Below are 25,122 nucleotides of genomic sequence, written 5' to 3'. Positions count from 1 at the left end.
TGTTCAAATGAAAGTTGCACGTTAGAGATTTTCAAAGCCTTTCAGAGCATGAAGGGTTTACAGGATAGGGAAAAATAATACAAGCTAGATACCACCACACCTGACAGACATTGATAGAGGTTGAGAAGACAGTGTTAATGGGTTTTTTTTTTTTTTTTTTGAAATAGAAATATAAAGTTAATGCAACCTGAGGTCATTACCGTTAAGAACAGAGAACTCAGCTTTTTGGGTGTTTCCAATCAAAATCATTAACCATGGGACACATTTTAAATATTTAATAGATCTAAAAAAATACTACCATCCTTTGTTAAGGATTATGAGAGTGAAGATCGCAATAGAAATCTAGACTTTTGAATTTCGAATTTCTCCGTGCTTAATTTATCAAATTAAATTTGATATTGTGGTAGAGGTGGTGTTTAATACGGTTAGTTATCATAGATAACATAACATTTTAGTGTGTCTTAGAAGACAAATTAGCGGTATATGTTACTTCACAAACACTACAGTATGCTTACTAGGTTTTAGGCACAGTGTTTTAGAGCCAGGGAACACCCCACTGGGAAAGATGGCTTTGCTATCAAGCATTGCAGTCAGTGTAGGAGACAGACATGTCAACAAATGGTTATAAATGGAGTGAGATCATTGCTATCCGAGGTATGTACAAAGTGCTTTTAGGAGCACAGAGGGAGCTATCACCAATTTGCCTGCCGTTGGCTTTCGTGAGGGTATTCAGGAAGTGCTTCTCAGTGGAGGTGAAGTTTTGCACACCGAGTTTTTTTTTTTTTTCATTAAAAAATGTAAGAGTGGATCTTCAAATAATATAAAGGTGCAGTATATATTATTCTAGTTTCTACATTTGGATATGTACTTAAGATGAGGGAGAGCAAGTTTTCTGTGTAGGATGCTGAATTTTTTAAGATTCATTAGTGTAATTTCTCAGATACACTGCCTTTGACAAATGTGCATAGCATAGCCAGGCAAGCCTTTAATATATTGATTATGTTAGTGTTTTGTTGCTAGTAGCATAATGGATAAAGCACAGGCTCCATTTTTATTCTTCCATGTTCTACCAAATGAAAAAAAAAAAAAAGAAGTATATTGCAAACCGTGAAAGGCACATAAAAGCAAAAGTAATTAAATACCATAAATGGTGAGGGAGATTGCCTGTAATCTGCCTGTGATCTGGGCTAGAATTAGAAAGGGAGGTGTAAGGAAGAGGTTATTTGAGAGGCAATGATATGAAAATGTTTTATAGAAAAGAGTTCTGCTTTATAACAATAGGGTATCAACTTAAGTGATTTCACTTTTCTTTGTGTGGCTTTCACATTTACAACAGAGGAGGGAAGTACTATTAATCTGAAATTTTCTTTACTTATGATTAAGTTTCATCATCGATCAGACTAAAACCACCCTATTTTTCTTAAACTCCCAACTGCATGAAAAATCTGCACTTCAGATTAGGACTTCACGTGAACAGCGTTATGCATTTTGCTTTCTGATATCTTGACAATGCAGTTTATCCCATTCTCCCTGGGATTCTCTCCTGGCAACAATTTTTTATTTCCTTGTGTTCATTTTTAGGAAAATCCTCTCAATATTGTTATATGTATTATTTTATAGGAAGGAAGCATGTAAAATACTCTTGAACTCATTTTACTTGTGAGTTTGAATAGCATTCAGATTAGAATGATTTCCCCAGAATTTTATAGGCTTGCCCAATCCAGCTGTATATTTTATATGCTAATGTAAATTCTATTTTTGTTCCCCTTGGGGGTTTAAGTGATTATAATTGTTGCTCTTCAAAAGCCAAACAGATGATGATTGCTGCTTCAGGAGTATACCAAAAGAAACTGGCTTTCATTAAACCTGCTCATCCACTTCATAATTATCTCCATTTTATCTAGCTAAGAAGCAGGAAAAAATGGCAAATACAGTTCATTGAAGCCAGTTCAGTTATTTAAACATCACTTTATTGAACTAGCAGGAGGTGTAAAGTAGGGGGAATGTTTTCATTCTAACACTGATATGTAGCCAGTGGCCCAACTCAAGAGTTAGTTGAGCATCAAATGCCAGAGGCCACAGAGAATGAGAGGGGAGATATTTTGAGCCATTCTGAAAGGAGTCCTCTAGTGGATACAATAAATAGTACTGCAATGGCAGCTATGCTGAAATACTCTTTTTGCTTGTTCTTCCTGAAAGTTAAAAATGAACTTAGCTATTTAGCTTTCCACTAAGACTCAAATGCATCCTAAATGAAAGAGACATTTCCGACACAACGTGTAAAAAAAAAAAAAGTGGGGGAAGGAATATCGATAGGTTCCAAATATCAAATCCTTCAAAGAATCCTTATGGTCATATAAATAAGCCTTGTGATCTGACCATGGGTCAGAAAGTAGATTCTTATAAAGGTTGATTTTCCTCAACAGAGAAATCTTTCCCATTCAGGTAACACAGGGGCTCTGAGTTATCTGTGCCTTGGTCCTTGGGGGTGTATGGAGAGGTGGCTTTGGAATTGGGTTGTAGTGGAACATGTTCCTGACCACATACATTGCTGGCTGTCATGATGGCAGTGAGGGTCCTTGAACTGTCACCTGGAAGAATAGGAAAGTACCCCGAATCAACAGCTGTTGAAGCTTCCAGCTGTGAGAAAGCAATTCTCTGCTGGTTAAATGAAAAATTCTGAAAGGGTTCTCTCCTCTAAAATTTCAAAGAGCCATGTTTTAGAGACCAACTGTCTAAGGCTAGACTTGGATAAAACATTATATTCATAAACAAAGAAAATGGGAGGATTTATTTATTTATTTATACAGATTTTCATTTTCATGTTCCATAATAGTTCAGCAAGTTTCAGGCAATTTCTAAACTCTAGTCCTTTCTAAACTCCAGGGTCAGAATAAAAATGTTCCCAGACAAGGAGTTTTTTTCCCTATCTATGCAATTTTCATTCTTAGATCCAGTGAGATTGTATATCAATGGCATGCTCTCTAAAAACTCTCTAAATAAAAAAAAAATCTTTTAGGGTGACAGTATTAGAATTTTCTTGGATTCCTGTGTAGAGTTATACCAGCATATAAATAACTCTGATTTCCTACCAACAAGGCCTGTAAAAGCCACAAGTCTGAGAATATACCAGCTGCACTTAGAGCTGCTCTAGGCAAAAAATCGTGAAAACCTGTGTGATTGTTTTTCTCATGTCTCCTTCACCTTCTCTTGATACCTCTAGGACATAGCCACCTTCTCTTCCCCTAGGGCTGTGCCAACCCTTTCCTCATGTTGTTACAACCCAAGGTCTAGTAGGACAATACCTCTTTCCCTTCCAACGTGACAGGTTGTTAATCTAATGAATTAATCTTCACCAATGGGAAGATATTAAGGAGACTCCTTTTTTTTTCAGTTAATATTTAAAAGTTACTCCCAAGGAAAATGTCTGCATTTTTGTCAAACAATTATGGTGAATAAACAATTGTGGTGAATTATGCTTTTCTTAACCATGTTGGTGCTCCTTGATCTCTATCACTGAGGAGCCTACTTATTTTGAAATAGGGCAGTTAGAAATGAAGTAACTCAATAGGAAAATGTAACTGAAAAAATTATCTTATCTCCCTATATTTATTAAATAGACATAAAAGCTACAAGCTATAGGGGCACCTGGGTGGCTCAATTGGTTGAGCATCAGACTTTTGATTTAGGCTCAGGTTATGATGCCAGGGTCATGGGATCCAGTTACATAGCAGGCTCCATGGCAAACATGGAGCCTGCTTAAGATTCTCTCTCTCTCTCTCTCTCTCTCTCTCTCTCTCTCTCTCTCTATCTCTCTCTCTCTCTCTCCACCCCTCTCCCCTGCTTGCACTCACACTCTCTCTCGCTTTAAAATAAAAAATAAAAACTTATATAGTAAACACTAAAATATATCCATGCCAATGCAATTTCCCAGGGCCATCTTACATGTCTCTTCTTCAGTGTGACAGGAAATTGTGAAAAATCATGTTTACTCTGTGACCTCACAGTCATATGAATGTAAGTCAAATCTTTTACTTTTTAATTTTTTTAATGTTTATTTTTGAGAGAGGAGTGTGCAGGGGAGGGGCAGAACGATGGAGACACAATCCAAGGTAGGCTCCAGGCTCTGAGCTGTCAGAACAGAGCCCAAGGCGGGGCTCAAACTCATCTGCCCTGAGATCATGACCTGAGCTGAAGTAGAATGCTTAACCTACCTGAGCCACCCAGGTGCCCTGAATGTAAATCAAATGTTTTAAAAGTCTCCCGGTTACATCCCTTTCAGCATAACACAAAGTACGAATTTGGCAATTATTCTAATTAATCTGCTCAACAGAGCGCCGTACCAAAATAGTTCAAGCCAGACTTAAACTCCAAGTTAACTGAGCAACTGAAGAAGTTGTACTGTTTTTTATTTAAATCAGTGGTTTGTCATAAACATCCGTGGAGGGTTGTATAAACACATATGCTTAGACTTCACTTCAAAATTACTGAGCAACATCTCCTGGGATGTAGACCAGGCATCTGTACTTTAAAAGAAAAAAACCTCCCAGGGAGGTCGAGGCATCGATCCATAGCCATGTGTGAGAACCACCAGGCTTTCCTCTTACCAATTCTAACATTCACTGAAGATTCACTCTGTGCCAGGCATTCTCCTAAGCCCTTGGCAAATAATTTTTCACTTAGGGCTCGCAATAACCATAAAGGGTGGCTATTATTCTTATAGTACTCATTTTACCAATGAGAAATCTGAGGCTTTGAGAGGTCAACGAACGTGCTTCACATTATATACCAAGGTTTTGGGAGGGGCGCCTGGATGGCTCTGTCAGTTAAGTGCCCAAATTCAGCTCAGGTCATGATCTCGTGGCTCATGGGTTCCATCCCCGCATCGGGCTCTGTGCTGACAGCTCACAGCCTGGAGCCTGCTTTGGATTCTGTGTCTCCCTCTCTCTCTCTCTGCCCCTCCCTAGCTCACATTCTGTCTCTCTCTCTCTCTCTCTCTCTCTCTCAAAAATAAATAAACATAAAAATAAATAAGTAAATAAATAAAAAGATAGGAGAGAGGCAGAACCAGAATCCAGGTCAGCTTGAATACTATGAACCACTACAGTCCTGAAAAGACCTTTTAAATATACAGATTAAAAAGGTATGGCTGTATTTTACAGCTATAATTTCCTACCTAGAAGCTTCTATTTTGCTGCTTTGATTATCCTAAGATTATCCAGAGTGTACATGGATTATTTCATTGTATGGCCTTAAAAGAGAGCTACTATATATGTGTGGAAGGAGATATGGTCAAAGGTGAATGATACTTTATAGGTAAAATGTCTTGCTGTCTTTGTAGAAAATTTCAGATGACTTTCTACCTTAAGCCTTAATTCAGAAACTCAGGAGATGCTGTAAACTACTTTTTAATTTCATGGCTAAACAATATTCAGAAATGACTCAATGTTAGAAGAGCATGCTTTTCCTTCCCGGTTAATTTCTTATTAAAAATATTAAAAACTATATAAAATCATTGCTGAGAAATGCAGTTTCCAGTGTGGAATATGCAATTTTAGGATTTGTTCTTTCTGATTTGGGGCTGACACCATTATTTAGAATAGTGATGACTCATGTCTAGGACTGAAATCTGTTTTTCATGGGTTTATACATTTTCCCCTTGAATTGCACCAAAAATGGTTTTTTAATTGGCTTTAACTCATGCCCAATAAATTGGACGAAAATTGATTGCCGCAGTCATGTTTGGTTTAAAATTATTCAAGACTGCGCCATGAGTCAAATGAGTGCATGATCGAGGGCAGCGGCGCTTTATGCCCTCTGTTTATGACAAGTAATGTTTTCTCAAAATGGTCATAAGTCATATCTAAAAGTTAATATATTGTTCACAACTTATAGAGCTTGGAAGACAGTAGCAGAGACACTTTAAAGAATTCACATTAAAAAATAAATTTATCTTAATTTGGTATTATGTCTTAGTATCTTCTTTTCCAGTTCTACCAAGACTATGAGTTTGGTCATTATATTTCTTTAAAATTAAATAATACTGTTTGTTGATTCTTGGTCATAATATTAGAATGTTTTTCAACAGCAAAATTAAAGAAATGAGAATGTTCAGACTGTACCACCCTATAGAGTTGAGACTGTGAGCCAGTTTCCCATTTTCTGCAGAGTGATTTTAAAGACAAATCTTAAACAATATGAAAATTGAATTAACTCAGGTGACTGTTTAGGGCATTGAAACAGCAATTCACTAAATGGTACCTGTCAGGAAGCCAGTTTTTGTTCAATCTCATTATAATTATTTACTGTGTTATGGTTTTCATTTATTTATGTGCCATAGAAATACAAGCAAATCACTTTAAGGGCTTTGCTAGTTGGGAATAAAGGTGTGTTTTATGAGATTCTCTAGCAACTGCAGGAAAGGGTATAATAGGGAAAAAGAAATGATTAATTAAATGGAAGGAACATCCCTTGGCCATAATATAAATGGGCATTAAGTAAAGGGAATAGTTGGTATTACTGAGTATAGTTAATATTAGGCAATTCTAAGTGGGCAGGATAGTTATTATCTTATATTGTATTCTTCTAAGAAACTGGTAGAACAATTTTTAAAATTTTTCTCATCTTGCTCTATTATATATGTATTTTTCATACGTATTAAATCTCAAGATTTGTTTCTGTGTGTGAATATTATTTTGTTTATAAACTCCAGGGCTGTTAATCTGTTCTCTCTGTGAATCTGACTTGTCTTTTAAGAGGTTACTGGTCTTCATCACCAGTTTCCACCTGCTGACTACAGGGCCAAAGCTTGAGCTCTACCCATTTTCCTGCTTTATAAAAAAGAATGCATGCTCAGAATTTTTGCAAACCAAATAATTCAGAAAACATTAAGAAAACTAAAGGTTCAATTCTTACTACCTCAAAATAACCCCTGTCTAATGTTCTAGTGACTATTCTTTATGTGATATTGAATACTCTCAACAATATTTCATGAAAATCTTTACATATCACTAAATTACAAATATATACTATCCTTTTCAATGGCTTCTGTTTACTATGATTATGGAATAGACTTCTGAAAACTAAAATTTACAAAACTAAATAATTAAAATTATTTTAATTTTAATTTGCCCTAGGACTTCCTAGGACATCATATATTATGTTTCTTAAAATCCTATTATATTTTACCTGAATCATTTCAAAGAAGCAAATCATCCAAATATCACTTTTATCTCTCTTCCATTTGTCAGCAATAGATGGCATGTCAAGACTTGAGTATGAGTATTTCATTTTAGGAAAACAGAGTTTGTCTGTTGATGATGTTCATTGTAGTCTCCATTTTCCCTGTACTCTTGTTATTTTTGCAAGTGTTATATCATCTTTAATTTCTGCTATATTTCTTTAGGATTACTGGATTTTACATCTGGAAAGTACTGTAGAGGTCATCTAATACATAGTGGTTAAGGACTTAGGCCATAGAAATGAACTACTTGGGGTATCCCTGGTAGGCTCAGTCAGCTGATTTCTGCTTAGGTCATGACTGAAATCAAGCCTTTGTGTTGGCCTCTGTGCTGACAGCGGAGACTGCTTGGGATTCTTTCCCTCTCTCTCAGCCCTCCCTGCAAAAAATAAATAAATAAACTGAAAAGAAAGAGAAATGAACTAGTTGGGGTCACATCACACCTCTGTTGGTTTCTAGTTGTGCCATATTGGGCACTCAATTTCCTCAGTTTCCTCCTCTTTAAAATGACAGGATTATTGTGAGGATTAAATGATTTAATGTATATAAAGCATTGGAATGCTGCCTGGCATGTAGTACATACTCAATACTTGTTACTCATTATCATTATAACAAGCCAGAGTGATTTGCTGAAAGGGAATCAGCTAGTAAGTGGGGGAAATAACACTCAGACCCATGCTCCTTTCTCCCAGCCTAGGATTCTTAGCTCAATGTATCCCTCCTAGCAGTGTTTTTAAAGCCTCCTCTGGGATACAGAAGTGTCTTAGAGGCGTTCACAGATCATCAGAGTGTAGGCTCTGGTTCCCGGTTTCTCATGCTCACTGGCAGTCTTGGGTTTTTGGGTTTTTTTTTTTTTTCCTCAAAAGTATTATTTGTTTAGAACCCTGTCACCTTCCCAGGGCATGCTATAAATATTTTGGCCATCAAAACGTTTTCATTATCGTCAGTGAACCCCTCTTCTATACTTATCAGTCTTCCCCCATCTCTGTTTATCCCCTGACCTTGCTGTCTCATTCCAAGGGGTCGTAGAGTTTTAGACAAAAAACTTCTTAACCCTCCATGTGTCTTGATTCTGATTTCTGTACCTTTGCGTCTCTTTCCACTTATCATGTCCAAAATTTACACCTATCAATAGATATAACCTGTCTCCAGTAGTTTTATGGCAGTCCTTTCCTCTGCTGGCTTTCAAAGCCCTCCGTGATGTGACCTAACCAACCCAGTGTCTTTGCTCTCCAGCCCACTTCCTTCACCACAGTTGGCCTGATCTCCTTGACCAAAGCCTTATTTTTTTTCCTCTGAACCTCATTGCATTTTTTTCTGAACACACACATGCACACAGCCCAATAAGGTTGATGTATATAAAGATTTTTTAAAATGAAGGACTAAAGCACCACAATATATGTTTGTATTTTCCTCTCTTATAAAACTTTGTAAAGAAGCTCAAATCTTCATTTGTCCTTTTGATGTGGCTAATATGGAAACATACCTTTCTTTTAGCATTCGTTTGATATCCAGGAAATATCTGTATTCTAGAAAATATCGGTGCTGTATGAGTTAAATGATGAGCACTGACATAAAAGAAAGGCCTTTCTCTTTATTGTCTGCACAAGAAATCTAGAAATGCCAGCAAAAGAAAAAAAGAAATTTCACAGTAAATCATGTCAAAATAATTCAAGGAAATGTCTATTTGTTACTCAAACAGCTTAAACAGTCTGTAACACCATTCATCTATGTTAGATCTTCCAACTCATGTTTATAAAAACTGACATTTCAAACAACCATATTCTCTAATTTCTCATACCAGAATGACAGTGACCAAAGGAATGGAACATTATTTTTATTATAACAGTATTCTCAGTATTCCCTTAAAATGCACATACATATGCTCAATCAGAGAAGCAGATTTCCCCTTTAGCCACATCAACATGAAGGATTAAAAGGGGTTGGTGAGGTGGCATTAAAGAGCAGCTCTGGCTGTTCTGTGTATGCACGTGTGTTTCTTCCTGGTGCTAACTGCATTTCCACCTATAAGTCTGGCAGTCACATGACTGGACTTGACTTTGTGTGGTTCAGTCTTACCAAATTTGTAAGATCCATTTAGGATACAGATAGATGCTCTTTGAAGTTTAAAATAAAAGTCATGTCTGCTTTTTTTTCATTATAATCTATGAAGTTAGACATCAAAAAGTTTAAGATTTATTCTTTTATCAGGCTGCAAAGTTTTGGTTCCTTCCATTGTACTTATTCAGTGAAAATCCACATCTGTAGCTGAATCTGTATCAATCCACAGAGACGTTAGCCCAGGAAGGAACTGCAAAACTATAAACCATAGCATATTTACAATGTTAAGTGGACATTATTTCTCCATTTTGTTTCATTCAAAACAAACAAAAACTATTACAGAAAGCATATTCTCTTGTGCCCTTTATATATTCTACCTCTGTATTCCTTTGGATATTTATTTTGATAGATTTATCAAACACAGACAAACTAAGAAATGGAAAACTGAGCAGAAAGTACTGTTAGCGTATGTAAATTGAATAAATATCATAGCCTATAAAAATGTGGAGAGAGGGAATGAGCCTGGGGGAAGGCCAGTGATAAGGAGATTGAAACTGATTTCTTCCAAGGCCATAAATGACTAGTAACTTTTAAATTCTTGCCTTAGCGTTAACACAGAATGGTAAATAAAGATGGGTAATATATGCATATATGTAATTCAATAATAAAAGTGTCTCTTGGCATAAAATCAAAATATTTTAATTTGATTAGACTGTGATGGCATGTATTTGATTCAACTTGATTTCAGCAAGTAATTGGCTGAATTATAACTTATACTTAATAGCAAACACTAACATTTTGAGCCTAAATAAACAATGGTCATAATAAATGCCAAAGTGAGTAACACATTGTAGAAAGACTGACATTCAGGAAAGCCGCTCTTTATTTCTATTAATCTTAGAAATGTAACTCATATTCCTAATGCCTCTGTTATGCCCATGAAAATGAAAAATAATTTATGTCCTTCCTTACCTTCTGGGCTACAATGATAAATATGTAAAAATGCATTGAGCTTTTTGTGATAAAAGGTACTATAAAAATCTAAGGTGTTTTTATTATTATATCAATCAAGTGGGATCTCAGACTAAGTTCCTTTTTGAAGACCCACAACTTTTTATGGGCTCATGAAATTGTATTGGGAAATATATTGAAGCCACATGAGAGGGCAGACAGATTTTATGTTTTTTGAGGCCTTTTAAACTTGGTTACAATTAGAAAGGTGAGAAGATATTTATTATAGGGTATATCGGTTGGGATATTAATAACAGCAAATGAAAATATTTAATAGACAGTATGTAAAAGGAGGGACTCTAATTTTTGCTTCATCAAATAAATGTGCTAAGTCACCAGTATTGTTACCATTATAGTTACCTTGTATCAACTGTTTCCTCTATTCCAGGAAGTTTGAATATTTTACACTCAACAATTACATTTGACCTTACAGTAATCCTACATTAAGCATTATTATCACCATTGTACAGATCAGGAAATCAACTCTTAGAAGACAGTAAGCTAATTGTCTAAGGACTAACAGTGATGGAGTCAGGTTCAAATTGATATGTATCTGAAGTACAAACCCAAACTCTTAACAATTTGCAAAGCTGTAGCTCATGGTAGAGTAACATTACAATTTCTATTTAAAGGACTAATTTTTGACAGGCTCTACCATTAAAAACTTGTAAAGAGATATTGTACAAATATAGGCTTATAAAAGATGCTTGAATCAAACCAAAATGGTTCTTTTGTCAAAGATCAGGAATAAATACTTAGAAACAGGAACTGGTTATATTGACCTTCACCTGAAGATAAATATTATATGTGTAAGGATGCTATTAGTTGTCTGAGTTTTTTCTTTGGTAATAGATTTATAATCAGTTTTGGACAAAAATATTACAAATTTTACATATTTATAAAGTTTCCAATATTTTTACCTTCATACATCATAAAAAGAATGTTTTCCTTGAAAATCTATTATCCCATTTCCCACAGAGAAGAATTAATGGGGAATCCCTTTAAAAATAAAATTGGCATTTAAAACATTTTAAAATTATTTTTCATCATTCATAATGCCATATATATTTATTTGTGACAAAAATTAGGAGAGATTTTTATAATTCATGCTAAAAGACTTTTCTGTTCAGTAATGTAATTTTCTTTTTAAAATTATCTTTTAGTTGTGAAACATTATAATGTACATTTATAAAATATCATTTTATCACATTTCAAACTTAGTGAGAGTACACCCTTTAACCCTTCTGTAAATTCTCATCTTTAAAAAGTCCTGCCTGTTTTGGCAAATAATAGCTTAAGCTGTCCATTATATGCATATTTTCAATTTAATTAAGATAAAAATTTTTAAACATAGCTTAAGAGACTCGTTAAGGCTGGCAGTTCAAACTTACTTGAGTATTTGTAACAAGTAGAAAAATATCTTGTTGTATGATTATTTGAAGATAATAGTGCCTGAAAGGCTGGAATTTAAAAGAATATTTCTTAAAATGCTTATATAGCAGCCATTATTTAAACCAATGTCACATTATGGAAAATGGTGATACAGAAGGGAAAATTTAGCTTACATAAACATAAATTTCTCTCTCAGGAAATACATACAGCACTCATTCATCCATATACTTGAATTTAGCAACAACAACACCTGCTTTCTGGGTTAGAAGATATGATGGATTTTTTGCATGAAGAATTGAACAAAAATGTGTTTGAGATTCCTTTATTTATATTTATTTGCTCAACTCCCTATGAGTAATCAGATAAATGCAAAGTTTAAAACAATAGTCTAATACATCTAAATAGTTTAATAAGTACTGAAATGTATACTCACACCTTAATTTTTTCTAACTACTTTTCCTGACAAATTCATTTTTAATTCTTCCACATCCCACTGTGATTTAAGCAGCCTTAATAATATCAATTAAGTGCATCCTAACATTGATTAAAGTTTTGGGGTTAAACAAAGTAAAAAATGATTGATTTTCTAAAGCTGCATTAACTTGTGTTATCACCAGAAGGTATCTTTTCAGAAATGTTGCTAAAACTTAAGATATAAACGCTGTTGTGGAAAATGAAATGCATCCTGTTATACACTCTCATAAATGCACACCAGTGAATTTATAATCTCCTCAGTGACAAAAAGAACAAGGTACAGTGCACAGTCATTAGTGAATCTAGGCAGCAAGGTCACTGGCTATATTCTGGTCATTATACATTTTAAACTTTTGTGAAACATTGATTCAAATAATGCATAGAATTTCACGCCTCCTATCCATAAAAGCAAACATAAGAGTGTAGGTATAAAGTGTGCTGTAGGAACCACGTGGTGTCAAAATACACATGTGGAATTTTTTTAGTTTTCTGAATTTACCTCCTAGTAATAATCTGGGTAAAAGGGAAGTGGGTGAAATACAGCTCTTATTCCTGTATGTAGCTAAGATGATTCTCTTATGTGGTCGATAATTTCTTAGGCTGTTCTAAAAATCACCCTGGAATCTCTCTGGTGGCCCTATCACATCAATAAAAAGGTCAGGTTAACCTCAGTTTATGGTAACTCCTCTGTATCCGGTTGATCTGTTTTTCTTACAATAAAAGGAAAACTTTAGATTCCATTTAGAATTAGTTTCTAATACTGTCATCAGAGAGCTCCCATTGCCCCGTGTTCTGATAAAGACAGAATTCTATTTCCTACCAGATTGCTTTAAAATTGTTCCTTACTCTTTCACCAAACTTCCCACAACTTTATACTTTTCAAATTGTTTATGCATGGAATCTACGACTAAGAATCATGATCAAGATGCTGTGTCCCTTTGCTAAATCTCATTTTCCCCTCCCCAAATAATTTTAAAAACCGGTGGGCTTTGTCTCTCCTGGCTGGCCACCCCAGCACCCACCCACCCCCCAATTAAAAAATAAAACAATATCCCATTCCAGGCGCCCCCTCTCTGCCTGCCGCAAGCATTTTAATGACAGTTTACTTTAGCGGTCTATCAGCAGACTGCTGCCTTTGCCACCTGAATTTCAATTTCTTAATTTACAGCTCAGATAAAACAGAATGGAGCAGGATCCGGGCTGCTCTCTACATTGGGTTGGCCTTATCAAGCGTGAAGTTTGGCGCATTGCAAACCTATTCAAGTGATTATCTGTTGAGGACCTCTCGAGCCATCTCCATCTCTGCAGCGGGCTGATAAGACAGCTGTTTCTCTATCCGCCGTGTCTCCCCGGGCCTCAGTCTTCTTCTGATACAAACTCCGCCTTTGTCACCGTGCCCCGTTGCGGTCACTTGCTCTATGGGGCAAGGGTTTGATCTGAACACACGTGGGGGGAAAGTGCGAGTGTGTGAGTGAGCTGGGGACGGAGGAAAAGGGAGGGGGAGGGTAGGGTGGTGAGGGTAAAGAAAAGAAAAAGGGTTAGAAACCAGAGGGAGGTGGGGGCAGGGCAGCGTACGGAGAACAGTTGATAGCTCTGATTGACTGGTCTCTCAGCCCGGCTTTATTATTTCAAATTAAACGTGCATCGCACACAAGTGGAAACATAAATCTTCAATATAAGAAAGAGCCTCCGAGCCTCCGAAGCAGAGAAACCGTTTCTTCCCAGGTCCCAGTAAAGGGGCCGACCGAAAGACTGATTGCCACCAGCTGAGACAGATGGTTTCCTTTAACTTTGGAAACTGGTATTTTTAATTACTTGTATTAATTTTGCATGAGATGTATCGGCTCCAGGAGAAAGCTTAGAGAAAGCTGTTAGCATCCCTGAAAGAAACGGACACAAAGCTCTGATTTGCCTTTTCTCACCTCCAGTTTTTCTTACCTAACCCTCTCCTGGTCATCTAGACCTCCCTTTGCATGCTCAGCAAAGACCTGAGTTTATCCTGCTAAAAGTTGCTACTGAGCAAAAGAGGGGAAGAAGAGAAATCTGAGGACATTTGTGGGAAGCTTTACATAAATGATCGTCGATCCGAAGCTGCAAATATATTTTTCGAGACACGCTGGGGCACGTGCAACACATCTTAGTCTCTATCTGCAGTCAAATCACCTAAAGGACAATGAACTTCATACAAATTTTGCCCAGGGGAAAAAAAAAAAAAAAAAAGGCGTGTGTGTAGCGGTGGGGAGAACAATCTAAGCTGGTCTCAAAAGATTTACCGCGACACTAGATTACATTTTAGAAAAAAATTTAAACATTTAACTAAACAGTTCACATATCTTTTAAGTGTGAGCAGTAACCTAAGGTTTTAAGGGAATTCTCGCCGAGTGTGCTGTCTTTACAGTTTTTCCCTCGAACAGTAGTTTAAAGACAAAATGTAAAGAGAAAGTGAAGGATGTTTGTGATCCTGCTCACTGCCGCCTCTGGCACTGTCCCTGATGGAAAGTGTTTGCAATATAAAGGGTCCTTTGCAAAATAGTCTCGGAGGTCACTTATCTTCCGATAAAAGGCTTTGCCCCTTTGCCAGTACGTGGAAGGAGCCAGTGAAGAACTGGGGGTGGGGGGGAGCGAGGGGGAGCGGGTAGGCGGTTTTGTTGCGATTCCCGCTGGGAATTTCGAGGATTAAAAACTCTGGAGTAGATTTAGCAGACTTTTCGATGACTACCTGGATTTGCATTTATTTTGCATGAACACTGATGAAATGCAGGCTCACTAGGGCAAGGGAGTGTATGAGAAGAGAAACATAGTGAAGGGTGCGACCCGAGTTCGGGGCTCTAACCTTACATGCGGTTTGTCACCAAGGCCGAGTCCTAGCAAAAGCCAGCCTAATTCAACATGAATGTGTTTCTATGAAGTAGGACAGCGTCTTCCTTAAAGTCTGTCCCAAGAATTGCAGTTTCCGTTTGTTACATGGGAGGGACAGAAAACACTAAGGGACTTTGCAAACCTTTATTCTGGATGGGCTCGTCTCTGTCCATGGTGCTAATTCCTGCCTCATTCTCTTGCCCCGTTGCCACGCTCTTAAACTCAAGTTGGTGTCAATTTTCTTGACAACTTTTTTCCTGTTTTCTAAACTGTAGAAGGAAAGTCGACATGCTTCTTTAAGAAGAGTAAATAAAAGAGTAATCAACAAGCTATATAATTTCTATATTTGTCACGCAGGCATTAAACTGTCACATTTCCGATGGTATAAACCACAGACCCCACCTCCACCTGAAACTGCCCAACAAACTAACACAGAATATTTTTATTCATCTGAGAGGGCATAATATTTGGAACTACCCCCATAAGCCAAACATTGTAAACTCATCTAAATAGCTTTACTGTTTATTTAATTTTTTTAAAAAAATGTCACAATAGTAGTTTACATCGTCCTTCATCATGAAATGCTAAAATCACATCCCTCACATAGTATAAGAGAGTTATTTATTCTAAAAGACATTGCCCACAATAGCTGATTAGTATTCCTATGAATGAATGTTCCTATACACACTTAAGCAAAATAATCTATTGAATCCATTACTTTTTCAGCTTTGAGAACTATTCTTTTTGCAACTTTCTCCACATCCAACTTTTCCTCCAAACTTTCAGTGAGTGAACCCCTAGATCCATCCATTTTCTACTGCAGTTTAAAATAATGCCAAGGACTTTGAAGATATATCAGAGCTAACATGACAATCATAACCCAGATATCTTTTAAATGCTTTTCTAATGCAAGTTCATAGGCTGTGGATAATACTTTACCTAACTATGGATGAAAAGGGGTTGACTACAATTGCTTAATGTGGAGTGTGATGTTTACACACACATAGTCTTTATTAGTTGCAAGATAGAATATGTTAGTATTTCAGGCTATGACAACATGAATTTCAAAGTGAAATCTACATCCAGATATCCCTTATTTTAAATAGGCTGCATTCAGTTTTTATTTTTAAAAGTTGGCAAAATACATATAACTTATGGTATATGTATCCATGTAAAAGTTTTTAAATTTAAAAACATCTGTTTTATTGAGGAAGTAAACTAGTATTTTAGGATATTTTCAATATCTTAAGTAATTTAACTCCATTTTACCTGCGTAGAAACACAACATGTTGAAGATGACCACATCTTGAAAATCATTTGCTCCTCTGCCCAAACTAAAGAAAGCCTATATACTGAATCCACAGAATTTAGCATTTGCATTTGAATGGATAAGTTTACTATTTTCCAATAGTGTTTTCTCTAACTACAGAACACACATGCTAGATTTTCATCACACCACACCACACCCAGGATTCCATATCAACCCTCCCCCCCACTTTGGGAAAATATACCACTGTAATCTGCAAAAAACCTTCCTTGTGGAAATAAACACACATCAAAAAATGAAACAAAGTATTAGCTTCCACCCAGTTAGAAGATACTTATGTAGTTGTAAGTTATTGGTAAAGATTTTCTACAAAGTGCCAAGGATATTACATGAATACGTGCAACTAATTCAATATTAAGAGCACGTTAACCAGGAGCAAAGACAAGTCACTTCATAGATAAGTCTGATTAAACAGTGTTTTACTTAAGTTGTATTTATTACTTTAAGAGTTATTTCTCTGTACTGACCTGGGGGTAAGGGGAGGGCTTGAGGGAAGATGATAACAAACACAACTTTCCAACTGTTTATTCATACAGTGATTATTCTATTTTAGGTGAGGTGGAGTCGTTCTGTCTTTTTCCTTGGTTTGTCCTCCCCTCAGCCCCTTTACTCCATTTCCTCAAATTGCTTTTCTTTCTTCTTTCCTTCTTTCTAGACCTGTTCCACCCAGGTCTAGAGAATAGTTTTAAGTTGAAATTAGGACCCCAGTCTTGTTGTTATATAAAAAGTGGGGCTGGGGATTAGGACATGATAATTATAACTTATAAGATAACAATGCCTATTATAAGATAACATATAGATTCAGGCCTCCTTTTCCAACCCCCTGTTATTGTCACGCAAAGTAATAGAATTTGAACATATTATACAGACTATATGGGAGATAAACAGGTCTTCTGTTCTTTGCCATTAATCATTTATCAACACTCAAGGACACTCTCAAGGAACTCTGAATTACTTCACCCCTCACTTTGTAGTCATTTTGCTTTGTGATTTTCTGTCCCTTACCCTCCAGCCCACCCTGCCCTCCTGCAATCTCTAACTCTTACCTGTGCCTTCTCTTTCCGAATTTTCAAAGATAGGCACTAGCAATAAACAGGTAAAGGAATTCCTTTTAGAAGGGCATGAGCATCTAGAGAAGATATGTTACATTGTGTAAGAAACATTAAGTACTATCTAGGAAGTTGCACTGTCAAGATTAAAAGAAGAAATTCAGGCTGGAAAAGAACCTAGGTCAAGTTAATATTGTCTCTACTTATATATCAAGTCGATCCTGAGGACCACACTTTCACTTGGAGGAAGATATAAACACCACGAACAAAACCTCAGCCTCCTGAACGTCATTAAAATATGGTGTTTAACAAAGTAGTCTTCATCTATAAAGCAGAAGCACTGACAGCACTTGGTCTTCTGGCTAAACTTTCTAAATCCTCAGAGGAAAAAAACCCAGATAAAGGTTCGACTAATCTTTACTGTCAGCAATACATGTGTGGTCCAAGAACTGTACTGCCAGCAAATACAGAGGAGTGGCTTGTTCTAATTTTCATTCAGATGCTCTTTTTGAATCACCATGTACCTTAAAGTGAAGGACCTTAGCTCTACTTAGTACCTCTTTTCCTGACAGGATGTTTATCCTACACTTTTCTAACATGAAATAAAAGCGAATTCAAACCGTCCACCTTTATTTGAAAGCATTTCTGAACTCATTCTTATCCTAAAAGGATGCTTTAAAAAAAAAAAAAAAATCAACAAGAGAGCTGCAATATGCATATATTAAAATAGAGAAAGACATAAAATTGCCTAATATCTAATACAGAATACTAGAACACACATCGAGAAAGGCATGCGGGCAAGTAATGGATGTACATTCATTCCTTTCACTCAGATCAAAGAGAGGGAGCTCTCAATGACTCATACATACCGGACAGAGTTTAATGTTATAAAGAAACGTGCCATAGATGCGGCAGTGGTGGCAAGGAAAATGAGTCTTTCGGAAGCAGAAAGATTTAAGAGGAAAGAAGATCATGCCATATCGCAAACTCTGATACTACAGTTCCAACCCTCCCACGTTGCTCTTTCCATCTCTTTTTGCTTCTTGCATTTCCCTTCGCCGCCAGTGTTAAGTGTGTACCTCCCCGCACAACTTACCTTGAAACGGGACTCCATTGAGCTCTTGAGAGTGACACAAGCTTCTAGCCAATCATATCAAGCAAGCTCGCCCGGGCGGCCTCAATGGGAGCATCTAGGCCAATCAGAGTCCTGGGGAGATGAGCAAGTTACGTTGTGGCGCCACTCGGCGTATACTTCCGCGCGTGCTGCCCGGGATAGGAGCCTGGCAGAGCAGCTGCACACACGGCAGTGCGGAGGCAGAGAAGGGGTTGGTGATACGGTGCTATAAATCTGTGGTCCAGTCCACCTCCCTTTTAAGACGTCCTCCCCCCTTATTTCTGTTCTCAGTTAGAGATGCAGCAGCTTACTCCTGTAGCGACCTACTAAAAAGCAACAAGGAGAAAGACATCGTCTTTTTGAAAAAACGTTCTTTCGTCTCTTTTCTTTGTTCCTTCGTTTGTTTTTCTTGCCCCTTTTTGTTTAGTTGAACGGCAATAGGAGGATAGTCTCTCCGTCTTTTTAAACTCTCTTTTTTAAGTTTCCCCTCCCCTTTCATCTTTTTTTTTTTTTTTTTCGCCATTTCTTTTAGCGTTGGACTTTGGGGTCGAAAGCATTTCTTTTTATTTGCTTCTTTTAAGCCGAGCACAGTTTAGGTTTCGTGCTGTCTTAAGAGAACTATCCAGCAGCTTCTTGCTCATCCTTATTGGGAGAACTGCACCGTTACTTTAAAAACACACATACACAAAAACCTTAAGGGAGAAAGGTAAGTTTCGGTTTGGTTTCTTTAATCATTAGTTGCAGCGATGCGCTGGCAAACCCAGAAAACCTGTAAGTGAGCGGAATACAGAATATGAAGTTAATTGCACATGTTTGTCTCATTTCAAAGCTACTGTTCTGCTTTTTAATTCTAGAGAGCTAGACTAAAAGACGGTGGACGCATGCTTGACGTACTGAATTTTCGTAAATGTCAGCGGCAGTAACTTAAGTGGTAAATGTGGGTAGAGTAGAGCAGGGGTACAATAGGAGTCTAGATGTTGAGTGAGCTTCGGGATTGAGGTTGGAAGTTCATTTCGTGGGAAGAGAGGGATAACTTCGGTTTTGGGGGATGCATGCCTCTACTTTCGCACAGCAACCAAAGGACTGGAGAGGCGTTAATACTATTGAGGGGAATCAGAAGCCTGGACTTGCAGATTAGACCAGCGAAAACCCCACACTTAATTGCATTAACCAGATAACATGTGCTGGGGAGATGGGATTGCCAGATGGAATTTAGATGCTGCACCAGGCTGCTAGTTGTAGTTGACTGAAAAAAGTACATGCCGCCTGAGGGCTAGGGCTGGGCTGGGGCTGGGGTGGGTAGAAGCTGTCAAAACTCATCATTGCTAGGTGTGCGGGCTCTAATTCTTGGGCGCCAATTACCGTGATTATTTTTTAAAAGAAGGTAGCCAATTTAGGGCCGAATTCTTAAGCCTGTACCGGATATGAGATTCCCTTTGTTCAGAAAAGCGTAAATAAGATCCTTGGAGCTGTGTCTGTGGAGTGGCGGCTGCCTGGGAGTCTTGTTGTGCACGGCGCTGGGAAGTGGATTCCAAGCCCTGTCCTTGGTCCTACGCGGCTGACTTCGCCTTCGGGGCGAGGGGGGAACCCCTTCTCAGCCCCGAGAATTCACAGTTACCCCAGGAGCCAACTCAGCTACGTTGCCCTCACCCCCTTCCTTACCGCCCCCCCCCGCCCCCCGCCCTTCTCGAATAGCTATTGTTAATCTGACGCCGGGAGAAAGATGGTTGGGGTGAGACGCTGGGCAGACACATGCTTCATTTTAACTTTTGTGATTTCTCAGGGTTTGGGAGAAACCAGCTGGCTTTCTACTGCGGAAAAAGAGAAATCAGGGTAGATGTGGGAAAGGGGGAGGGTGTTAGCTGGGCGGGGAGGACGAGGAGGGAGGTGGTGGCGGTGAACGAGGTGCTGCCTTTGCCTAAGAGAAGTTTAAATTATTGGCACGAGGGGGTGTGGGTGAGTGTGCGTGAGAACGCCCGTGTGGTGCTTGAGATGGAGAGAATGGGGGACAGGTACAAAAACGGCCAGGGTACTCTCCACCCCACCCACCCTCCCGGGTCTAAAAGCCAACTTGGGGCTAGCCTCCGGACTCTGCCATCTCCGGGGCGGTGGGATCTGGGGATAGCAAGGTGGCAGTGCCCAGCACGGGAGCTCCGCGGCGAATAGGACCTCGCGTGGCCATTGTTGCTTAATTTATGCCCAGCACGTTGCTACGTACCCACCTATTTCACGTCTGTAAAGAATTAATATGAGAGCTATACAACTGTGGCAAATTGGAGGTTGGATACGTTCCCCGTTTGCCATTTTCAAATACGGGTTAGCGAAACTGATGTCGAGTCTGGGTATTTTCTCTTGTAATTGCCAGCTGCAGATCTGGCTTTATTGTGGCCAGAGTGAGAGAAATAGTCAAGCATTTAGTATTTACTCTTAACACTGCTGGGCTGAGATGAATCTCTTACTTTCTCCCCGAAATGCACGGGTTCTTTCCCCGCCCCCACTCATGTGCCACTCCTGTTGGTTAAGCTTCTAAACGTTTAGCCCTTTCCCACATCCCAATTTATATATATATACCCATCCTCTGGATATTGGGAATAGGAGGGAGATGGAGGTGGTTTATTTCTTAGGCCTAAACTGCAACCTATAAAATGCAGGCGTAAAGTCGAGGGTGGGGGGAGAGTACAGAAAAGACAATAGTAACCGAATAAATTATTTTCCTAATTGGAAATAAGTTCCTAAAGGTCAAGAAAAAAGTGTGCATGTTTTAGAGATAGTAGAGTAGAAAATCTATTTGAGCCTGTAAGACTTCCTTTGCAAAATGGCTTCTTAAATGGGACATCTGAAAGGTTTGTCACGAATCTGAACAGATAAGTCTGCAAAAAAAAAAAAAAAAAAAAAAATGTTGAGTGTTTAAAAGTCGCTTTTTGGAGGATTAAAAAAGTAACTATTGCTCAGTTATTATTGTCATTCCCTGAGTATGTCTTACACCAAGCACTCCTGGGTTCTCCTTCCATGTTTTGACCAAGTGCTTGGGCACCCCATTTTAACCTCTTCTGGAGTTCTCCACGAAAAACGCAACGTTTTGCAGGTCGAAATGGACTGGAAGACTTGGGGAACTCTGTAGAGAGATCTCCCATAACTTCAAGAAGTCAGCTTCAGGAAGTAGGGCGTAGGGCATTCTAAGAGTTTTAGGCTTGGATTGGCAAATTTGGTAGGCCCAGTTTTGCCTAACGTTTGGAAACAGGCATTTTTAGCAATCCCGCCTGCTAGGGATGGGAATATTGTAATTAACTGTTTAGAGGGAGGTCAAAGAGGCGCAGGCGCTTTGAGCGGTTTTCCCAGTAACCCCGTACAAAGTCAATTAAGGTCATTTAATTGCTAATCGGATTTAGGGTGACAACAGAAATGCTGATATAGAATCAATTAGCTATTTCTGGTGTCCCCAGTCTGGGTTCCCCAAACTGAGGGATGGATTGTCTCTATTTCCATGTGGTTAAACCCCTTACTTTACTATGCCTGATTTGACTTCGCCCAACAGGGCAATTTTGCCGCCTCCACCCCCGCCATAGGTTAGAGGAGTCCTTCCTCCATTCTCCATCCCCCCCCCCCCCCCCCCCCGCCCCGCCCGTCGCGTGGGGGCGGGGAGCGCTGGGCGCCCTTAGCGGACCTTGCTGCATCAAACCCGCATCATGCCCTTGAAGCTGTAACCTCGGTCACGTTCTTGCGGCGACTCAGTCGCCCACTGCTCAGTTCCTTTCTCTTACCTCTTGCGATTTCAGGTAGGTATGACAGGTGATATTTTAAATGTAGTTTTTATGGGGTAAGGGTTAAAACAGAAGCCTTTGCAATGAAAACCACAACACGACAGGTGCTCTCGTAATTAAGCGGCTGAGCAGGTGTAAAAACGTGCTCCCACCGCGTGGCTCGGGGTCGATTTTGACTCCCAGTCGCGGGGCTGAGTCTGAGGACAGGCACAGGTTTTTCTGGGGAAAGGCGATTGAGCAGGGCGTGGGGGCGGGCCAAGGCTAGGTAGCTATGTGACGCCCCCTCGGTGAAGAGTTGGCCATTTCGGGGCTAACGTAGGGGGGGGGGGTTCGAAAGATGCGGCGAGCGACAGGCTCTTGTATAGTCGAGTGCAGGATTTCCTACTTTGCGTTTGAAGCAGAGTATAGCACCCCGCACAGGTACTCGGGCTTATCTGAACGTCAGATTCCATCTAGAGAGGCATAGAGGGGCAGCCAGGGCTAAGCCTTTAGTTTTCTGCCAAGGGACAGGACCCTTCGGTTATGAAGTAGGGGAAAAGCCTTTTAACTGTACTTGCTATATATGTGTACGTATGTATGTGTATGTATTTGATACACATACATATACATCAAAGTAACCCCTGCGCGAGTCGTTCTGGCTCCCCGTTAGCGCCTGGAACCTCGGGGTTTGCAAACTTGCACCTGGAATCTACCGCCTCTGGGCGCGCGACGCTTTCCGCGCTGCCAGGGGAATCTGGTCCCGGAGGTTGCTCGGAATCGGAAGACGGGAGGGACCCAGCCGAGCAGCCGCAGCCGGGCGTCTTCTCGCAGGCACAGACCGGCGGGCTGTCGGGCAGGGCACGCGCCGGCGGCGGCGGCCGCGGCGCCGCGAACTCGCCGCCGGCCCCGCCTCCTGGCGCTCTTCCAAGCAAGCCCCTCCTCCCCGCCCCGCTACAAACGGCGGGACCGCGGCGCCTGGGCGTCACTGAGGCAGCTGCCGGCCGGGTGAGGAGGCCGGTCGCCGGCGCGACGAGGGCAGGGCGGGGGTTTCGCCGGGTTCCAGTCCGCCTTCTTGCCTTCGCTAGGACTGGGGACGCCGCCGCCGCCGCCACCGCCTCTCCGCGGAGCCCGCCCGGAGCGACTCCTCCGCGGCTGTGCTGACGGCTGGCGGCGCAAGCCGTAGTAGCTGCAGCTCCGAGTCGTAGCAGGCAAGTGCGGGGGGCGTGGGAGTGGGGGCGGGGAGGACGGGCACGCCGCGCCTGGCCCGGGGTCTGTTCTGGACACCCAGGCTAAGGGTTGTGTGCGGGCGCCGCGACGCCGAGCGGAGTCCGGCCTCCGCTTAGTGGGAAGCCCTAGTCCGGCCTCGGGCGGGAACGCCGGTGGGGGCGGCGGAGGTTGTGCACGCGAAGTTCCTAGAGCTCGGCCCCTTGCGGCGGGAGTAGAGGGAATTGGGCGCCTCGGGAGGTGGCACCGCCCCTCCTGTGGGCACTAGCTGGTTGGGGGCGGCGGGAGCCGAGCGGGGCCAGTCGGTCCAGGCAGCGTGTTCAGGGCCTGGACGTGCCCCGGTACGGCCGCGTGTAGCGCGAGGGGAACTGCGCCGAGACGCAGGTGAGTGCTTTGGAGGGAAAGCGGGGGAGGGGGGCTTTTCTAGAAAAAGGGCAAGATTCCTGTGGCGAACTGACAACCCCGCCTTTCGGGAGACTGTGTGCGGTGGGTTCCTCTGCCGGATGGTGTCTGGTGGCGTGCCCACTTGGTACGGCACCTCCTCGCGTGTGGTCCTTGGAGCTCCCGGGGCGTCTGGAGACTTGCAGCGGCCACGCAATGTGCGGAGGTGGCATGGGACTGGGGGTGGCCGGGGCAGAGCAAAGAGGATCCCGCGGGCCGCTCGTTCTCTTGCGCGGTATTAGGTGAGGCCGGGCGCAGCCGCGCGAGGTCGCAGCTCGCGGTGGCATCCTGGGTTTGCGCGCGAGCGGTGCTCTGGGCGGGAATCGCTGGGCGAGGTGGACCCGGGGCTTTGGTTCGCTCCGGTAGGTTGCGGCAGTCGCGCCTTCAGCTCTGCCAGGAGGGCTGGCCAGCTGCGGCCCCCGTGCACGGATGTGTGTGCGTGCACTGGTGCGATTGGTGGTCTCGCTCAGACCAACATCGATTCACCAGCAGGTGCCTCTCCAGTGGTCTTGACAATGACCAGCAAGCAGTCTTTCCACAGCGTTGTCTTAAAAGCCTACTTGTTATCCTGGAGGGCTGGAGCGCAAAACCTCGTCCCTAGATGTGAGCTATGAGCATGGAGTTGTAGTTGTCCAGATGGTCATTTAAAATAGTGTGCATTTAAAATGATCATCTTTATGATAAAAATTTCATCTCTTATCCTCTTTCTACATTTTCCGAGAATGTGAGAAAGGAGAATTTGTTACTCGGTATCTATTCTTTTATTCCCTCCCCAGGGAATGATGCTTAGCAATGCCAAATGAATAGATCTCCGTCAAGGACAAAGAGTTTTTTAAAACTTAATTTTTTGGTGGACCTACCCATAATAATCCTGTCTTCATAAAAATGTACCTCAGTCCCAAACTTGAGACAAATAAGTCCATTTAAAACCACTCGAATACCAGTTGGGGTGTGATTTCCCCATCCCCTTAGAAAATCAGTTTGTATGAAATACTGGTTAGTTGCCCTTGAAGACAATCTTCTCGAGAATCGTTTCCCGAGAGTCCTTTGAATTTTTCATTTGTGCTAAGCTCACTCGCTCTTGCGGAAGCTGACCCAGAGTCTCCATTTTGGTAAGCGGGTAGAAAAGCTTTTCTGGATCTACTTTCTCATCTGGACCTTTTGGTCTAGAAACGATGACTGTTCTGCTG

At 40.7% G+C, this 25,122-nt stretch overlaps 1 protein-coding gene across 16 annotated transcripts in view; it reads left to right on the top strand.

Annotated features, from left to right (window-relative positions):
* ELAVL2 (ELAV like RNA binding protein 2) overlaps nt 1-25,122 on the top strand; it is a 164,256-nt gene that overhangs the window by 5,759 nt on the left and 133,375 nt on the right. For 5 of the 16 annotated variants that reach the window (XM_019430687.2, XM_019430682.2, XM_053907996.1 and 2 more), the window contains exon 1: nt 18,682-19,233. The exons of 2 other annotated variants lie outside the window; for them this stretch is intronic. The gene's annotated coding sequence lies outside the window, so the exon portion shown is untranslated. Of the gene's footprint in view, nt 1-18,681; nt 19,234-22,182; nt 22,304-23,360; nt 23,476-23,730; nt 23,876-24,067; nt 24,091-25,122 lie in introns of those variants that run through there. 9 more of the 16 variants (XM_019430680.2, XM_019430674.2, XM_019430685.2 and 6 more) reach the window with 7 other exon arrangements.

Source organism: Panthera pardus, unplaced genomic scaffold (assembly GCF_024362965.1).
Source record: "Panthera pardus isolate Hobbes unplaced genomic scaffold, ASM2436296v1 HiC_scaffold_20, whole genome shotgun sequence".
NCBI classification, from domain to species: domain Eukaryota; kingdom Metazoa; phylum Chordata; class Mammalia; order Carnivora; family Felidae; genus Panthera; species Panthera pardus.
This window is presented reverse-complemented; position numbering and strand designations above follow the sequence as displayed.